The following is a 6,731-nucleotide window of genomic DNA, read 5'->3' on the forward strand; positions in this document are numbered from 1 at the left end:
GTCCCGGCACTGGCGAGGACAGACGGGCAGGACAGACCCTGGAGCCCAGTCTGGGCAGTGAATGAGCAGAGGATGGGAAATAGGAAAAGGGCTCAGGTCGTTCCAAGGAGGAAAAATCACCTCAGCTTCATCCAAGCACGAAGCGAAGCACAGGGAAGGAACGCTGCTGGGCATCCTGGGGAGCCCAAAGGGAAGGAGCTGCACAAAAACTAGCAGTCAGGGTACAGCAGCCACTTAACCTTTCTGGAGGGCAGGGGACAATTCCTCGTTTCTGAGGCAGTTTTCTGTTTTTCCAAATGAGACCCTCTCCCGTACCCCGTCCAGTCACACCACATGCTGCAACGAGCGTCGGGCAGCCCGCAGACCCCAGCAACCAAAAATTATTCTGTCCTTGCAGGTGGCAGCGAATATACATTGCTGGCATCAGTTAATTCTTTTATTTTGTAGGAAGAGTTGCAATAATCTATTTCAAAAGTATTTGACAAAATACTGTGGGTTTACACTTGGAGCCGCTTTTTTGTAGTTCGGTTAACCCCTCACAGTAAGCTGCACAAGATCCACACAGATCCAGCTCTGCCTGGCATGGGAGGGGAATCTGCCAAGCGGCAGGTTGTTACAGGGTTTCTTACACCTCTCCCAAAAAATTCTTGTGCCGGCCACTACTGGAAAAGGGCTGATGGACTAGCCAGGGTGTTGGGCTGCGCTGGCATCCCAGATCCTGAATTCCTCTTTCCCAAAGAGCAGAGATTAACCTGGTTTTCAGAGGACAATGTAACCAATGGAAAAAAAAAAAAGTGTAATACCTTCAGCTGATGTCCAAGTGGGTGCATATAATAAGCATGAAGTTGGAGGCCTGGTGTTGAAGAAAAATATATTTTTTTGGATGTACTTCGTATTTGTCTTTCTGTATTGTCATTTCATTATGTGTATCAGAAGTAACGTCTTGAATTTATGAATGAGAGCGGGAGAGGCTGGGCAGAGGCACCGAGGCAGCATTCTCGCGCTGGATGCACGCTGACACTGAGCTCGTGCGTGAGCCAGGGCTACTCACCTACTCTGTGGGTTTGATGTCCTGTCTGTAAAAAATAATGCTTGACTCCTAAAGAGGTGAAACAGATACCCACGTAATCCTGCCTGTTATCCTTTATTGTACAAACCGAGGACACCTAGAAAAGGTAACAACATGATTAGCCCAAGGCTGAGAGGGAATCGGGGACAGGACTCTGCTCGCTGCCCTCTCGGGCCACGCTGCTTCCCTGGGAAATTTGCATTTGCTAATGCAGAAATAGCCCTTCGGTGGAAGGGCACATAAGGAACATCTTGGTAGCTTAATTGGGTTGTTTATCCTTCTTGCACTGAAGGCAAAAGATGCAAATAATTCTTTGTGTGGCCAATTCTTATTTCACCCTTTTCTTTTCAGGGCAAATTCTGTGTAAATGGTGTTCCTAGGCTATGACCTTGTCAGTTATTTACTGTGATCGCTCGTGTTCAAATTTACATTTTCCTCCTCCTGGGTAATATTTCTTTGAGTTACCTGTCAACTGGAAAAGCATATATAACTACATTATATCTATTCTGAACAAACACATAACCCAGGATGCTTGGCATCTCTGGCAGGAGGGGCTTTTGAGAGGGAAGGGATTTTTCCAAGCAGAACACGCCTGCCTGAAGGGCAGTCTGGTCTCCGTGGCATAGCACTGTGGTGCATTGCTTTTCTTAACACTCAGAGTTAAATCTCAGGGCAATGTCACCATAAATGCATGTTAAGCTTTGAAAAATCCCTGAAACAAGAAATCTACTTTCTTTTCCACATGAGGCTCAGTGTGACAGAAGTAAATGCAGAGATTGCATCTGCTGTTTCCTTATGTTAATGCACAGTTGTTGAGGACGTAAGTCAAGGACTAGTTGCCAGAAAAGGGTATTCAAAAAGTGATTTTTTCTTCACTTGGACAGAGCTGGAATAATAATATAAAAATATCTAAATGAAAGAGAGAGAACATGCCCAAGTCTAGCAATGCAGCGCTCTTTTTAAGGATCTTACATCCCTGTTATTTGGATTCCTTTCCAGGGGTCATCTGAGTGCAGGCACCCGTAATCCTTTCGAGGCAAAGAGGCTGCTGTGGGGGCTATGCTGCTGTTGCAAGCTGTAGACCTTGAGCACAGACACAAATGTATGCTGATTTCTCATGTTTGTGTTTATTCTGTTCTTGGCCTAGCAAATTCTGTCAATATGTCTTTGTTCCCTGATCTCAGCATCCCTCTGCCAGCAGGACCTGTCCACACAACACTTCATCACCGTAGCTTAGCAATGACTTAGCATCTAGAATTAAAGATCAAACTTCGAGCAGTCTGCTTGTGAGTATCTTTGGCTCAGACTGGTGACCCTTTTGAGCCGTAGTTTTCATGAAGATTATGTTTTATGTTTATGAGCTCCTTCTGTGAGCAGGCAGTGGGACTTTGTGTGGGCATGGACAACTTCCCACACCAGGCAGCATGGACGTCTAGGTCTGAAAGGTGTCTAACTGCCCACTGAAGGTACCAGCCATGAAACCAGGCTTGCAGGTGCTGCACTGAGCCTGCAAGCAGGGCTTCCAATGCCCGTTCCAGGGAACATTGAGCTGGTGAGCTGGCCTCCCATGGTGTCTGGCTTAGCTGCCCATTAGTCAGCCATGCAAGGCAGCTGGAGGTAGACCAGAGATAGATTTACTTGAAGGATCAAGAAAGGACAGAGGGATAAATGGGACTTGGCTTCCTGCCTACTCTTTATTTCCTGTCTTACACTCTCCACAACTCCAGCTCTCCATCCTTGCCACACAGCCCCAATCAGAGTTGTACCCCATTCCCACCATGTGCTGGGAAAGGGAGATGCAAGGTACAACTCTGCAGATCCCTGAACAGACAAGGCCAAGCCTCTTCCACAGCTGTTGAGACATCTTTAAGAAAGTAAATGTCCTTTTCTCTGTGTTGCAAATCCTCTCTGTTGAAAAATGCAAGGCTTCCATGCTCTTTTAGCAAGTCCTTCCAAGGACTGGCTGATGTTTCTTACTATACTGTGCCATTTTGAGGGCTCTTGAAATGCTGAAGCAAGCACTATGTTTCAGTGGAACAGTGACATTTATGAAGTTAGTGGATAGGACTTGTGTGTGTAATGGCAGAACTTTCTTAATCAGTAGCCCCAGGTTGGGAAAGCCATTTCCAAGAAAAAAAAAAGTAGTAGAAACTTACTGCTTCCAGGCTGGCAGCAAAAATAATTTACTGTGGGAAATCTAAGCTTAAAACCACTAAACCCCAGTAATTTCCATCCACTCTCTCTCTCACACACACTGATACATGGAAAGAGAACTTTCTGAATTAATTTCCTTAAATATGTAAGGCATCCTGATACCAAAAGTAACCTTCCTCGCCCAGGGAGGCTATAGCGGAATGTCCCACAGAAATGAATGCAGCTCTGAGCAGTTTCTGTTTTTCCAAACAGCTGGTGTGACCAAACTGAATCCAGCTTTAAACAGGAGGAGGGCATTGGCAAGATACTTTCAGTAACAAGGCCTTAAATCTTACTCTCTGTACGCAAGAGCTCTCATCTGCAAACCGTCTGGTTACACAATGCGGCTTTTTATGCTTTTCCAGCTTTCTCTTATGTAGAGCAGAGGTTGATTAAATCCATTCTGTGCTACGTTGTTGTATCAGACATGCAGTTACATCTGAGTGTCTCCCCTGTTTATAGAAATGAGTCAGGAAAATAACACTTTAAATACCCATGCTAGAACAGACACGCTAAAAATTGCTTAGGCAGAATGCTGTTAGAAATGTCTCACATATAAAAATAAAATTTATAAGTAAATAATTATAAAAATAAAATACTAAGACAGCCTTTAATAAAGCACATTTCTGAAGACCTGAATTCTAGTTCCATAGTCTGTATTTAATACAAAACTATTTCTTTTGCTCAGTGGCTGAGAGGAGAGCTGGATACCTGAGCCTGATTGCAGCCTGACAGTAATAGAGCTTTTTATATGTGGTTAGCGCAGGTTTCTTTTTTAATGAAGTTTTTGCAGACTGAGTGACACCAAATAATAGAAATATGTAAGCAGAAAAACATGCAATAAACACAGGGAATTGGAACATGGTGTTGTCAGCGGTTAGAGAACAAGATCTCTGCTAAAGCAATATTTAGAAAAACATGTTTGTAGCTATAATAGCTGTAACTGGAAAGCACCACGCACGGGATTTGTGCTGTGCAGAGAGTGCCACCCTCTGCTTCTGAGGAGTAGGGAGCTTTTCTCTCTTATCTGACTCTTCCTCTTTTGCTACTGCAATTCCCACACACACAGAGCGAGTTACAAAAATACGCTGCTGGATCAGTAACTCTGCAAATGGTCTGTCATTCCCTGTTAATTGTAATTGTTAGCTCAGCTCTTTAATTTGGCATTATATGCCTTTTTTTTTTTTTTTTTTTTTTTTTTTTGTCAGACCAAAGATGAATAAATTTGCCTTCCCCTTTTAGGGGCAAGGCCCTGTGGGTTCCTGAAAGAGACAATTCCTATTAAGGCCTGAGAGAGCTTACTTGGAGAGAAGGCAGCAGGACAGCTCCTGCACGCAGCCTAGTTGCAGGGCGAAAGAATGCTGCGGCTGGCTGCGGTTAAAGGACTCGTTGTGGTACCTTCTGATTTTTACATTTGAAGAATAAGAGAGTGCTCTGTAAGAGGAACTTGAATAGACTTTGGGATAAGCCATGGGCTCTTTCTCTGCTGGAGACAGACTGCAGTTCACACAACCAAGCCTCCTGCAAGTTTACAGGAATCCCTGCACTTAACGGGCTCATTTGTGTTAGTGTTCAATAATTTTTCTGGCTTTTTAAACAACTACCACAACATTCCCCTGTTGTGCTAAACCTTGTGTTACCGGTGATAGATACCTTCCAGTGTGAAGGGTTCTCTTTCTTGTTCAGGCAGCCTGTTCATGCCCGCTGCAGCTTTGTGCCATGCTCGGGCCGTAGTCTCTGAAAGTGGTTCTTCCTGTAGATGGGGGGCTTGGTGCCATGTGGCAGACTAGTAAGGAGAAAAGAGATACTTTGGAGCTTTACCCAAGCAAGAAATTATTCTAGAGAGATGGGATCAAAGTCAAGAAGCAAACATAGACAAAGTCAAGAAGCAAACATAGACAAATACTCCAACTGAACGGCTACATCAGTGACTCAACAGTTCCTAATTTGAATGCTCTGCAGGAGGCAAAACTCCAACTTTTGACATTCTTAAAAGAAAATCAAAGCAACAGTTTGAAGGAAGATTAGGCATTCAAGTCTTGCTCACTATATTGTCCTCGACATCTTCTGTGGAAGAGTATCTGGTGAAGGTCACGACTAAAGAATTTGAAACATTCATACACAGGAATTCTCAGGGATTCTTCTCAAATCCCAGCAAAGGCTTGTCCTGTCCCTTTCACTCAACTCTCCTTCACCCATTCAAATCCCACATACGCTTTAGAAGCTCAATGCCAAACACGCGCATCCAGCCAAGAAGGTCAAACTTCTGTTCACATTGGTTCTGCACCATAGCCCGATGGCCCACTTGTACAAGCATCTGGCTCAGGCAGCGGAACAGCAGGGGGCTGCTGTTCTCTGAATCTAAATATACTTTCTCCAGATACTTGTGCTGATCCCTTACTGAGCCTGTGTGAATTTGGGAGCAGTAAAAGGTGTTCCATTCAGTAGAGTCTCTTAAGATTGCGCTGAGGCCCACCCTACGCAGTCCTTCTTGACGAAGCTCATTTAGTCCCTCTCTCTGATCATCTCTGAGGCCTTGCTCGCCTCTCTCAGATCCATGCATTTGCCCTTGAAGATAGCCTTCTTCCTTGCATTAGTCTGTAATGTTCTCTTCCAGATCATGCCTCGAGGGCTACCTCTTCGAAATGTGCACAGAAAAACACCCAGTTACTGGCATTAGCAATGCGCCAGGAGCTCGGTTAACAGGTTTGCAATTTAAATAATTTAGACTCGCTAATGGTTTGGGTTTAACTATCTTCCTGACCTGTTGGACAGCCCCATTCTTCCTAGAGAAACAGCTTGGTGGGTTCATCTTCATATGAAAGATAATATGGACAGGTTGATAAAAGAAAAGAGGAGTATCTGGAAAAGTGGACAAAGTATGTTTACCCTGCAATTATACTTAGGGTGACAGTATGATGTTAGAAGGTGTTTTTATTATGAAAATAAAAATCTTCAACAGTTTTAGGGGGGGGGGGGGACCTTTCAGAGAGACGTCTGGTTTTCCACACCCATTTACTAAGCAATATTCTGATCCACACAGAGACTCTAGCAACATTAGGAATAAAATCTACCCAATGAGTGAATTCCCCAGCAGTTCCCAATCCGTCCCAGTGTAACAAGATAAGTTGCTATACTAATGGAAAAAAAATCTAGACAAGTGAAAACCACCAACACAAGCGTAGGAGGAAAGAGTTGTGTGAAACAGCACTCGGATGCAGCGGTTCCCAGCGCCCCAGAGGACTTCTGGGATGCTCAACGCCAGAAAGCTGCTGAAAACTTTCAGGATTGATTTAGGAGGAAAGGGCCATCGGGAATGCTGGAAACACGACATCCACAGGACAGGCCATTGAACTCCCCCGGCTCTAATCCAGTAAATGGTAACACTAATGCAGGAACGTGAATGAGCCAGACAAGGCTGCGCGGGGCGCGTAGCTTTTATACACAGCTGTAATTCTAATTGATGCAG

This window comes from Egretta garzetta, unplaced genomic scaffold (assembly GCF_000687185.1).
Source record: "Egretta garzetta isolate BGI_Z169 unplaced genomic scaffold, ASM68718v1 scaffold25, whole genome shotgun sequence".
NCBI classification, from domain to species: Eukaryota; Metazoa; Chordata; class Aves; order Pelecaniformes; family Ardeidae; genus Egretta; species Egretta garzetta.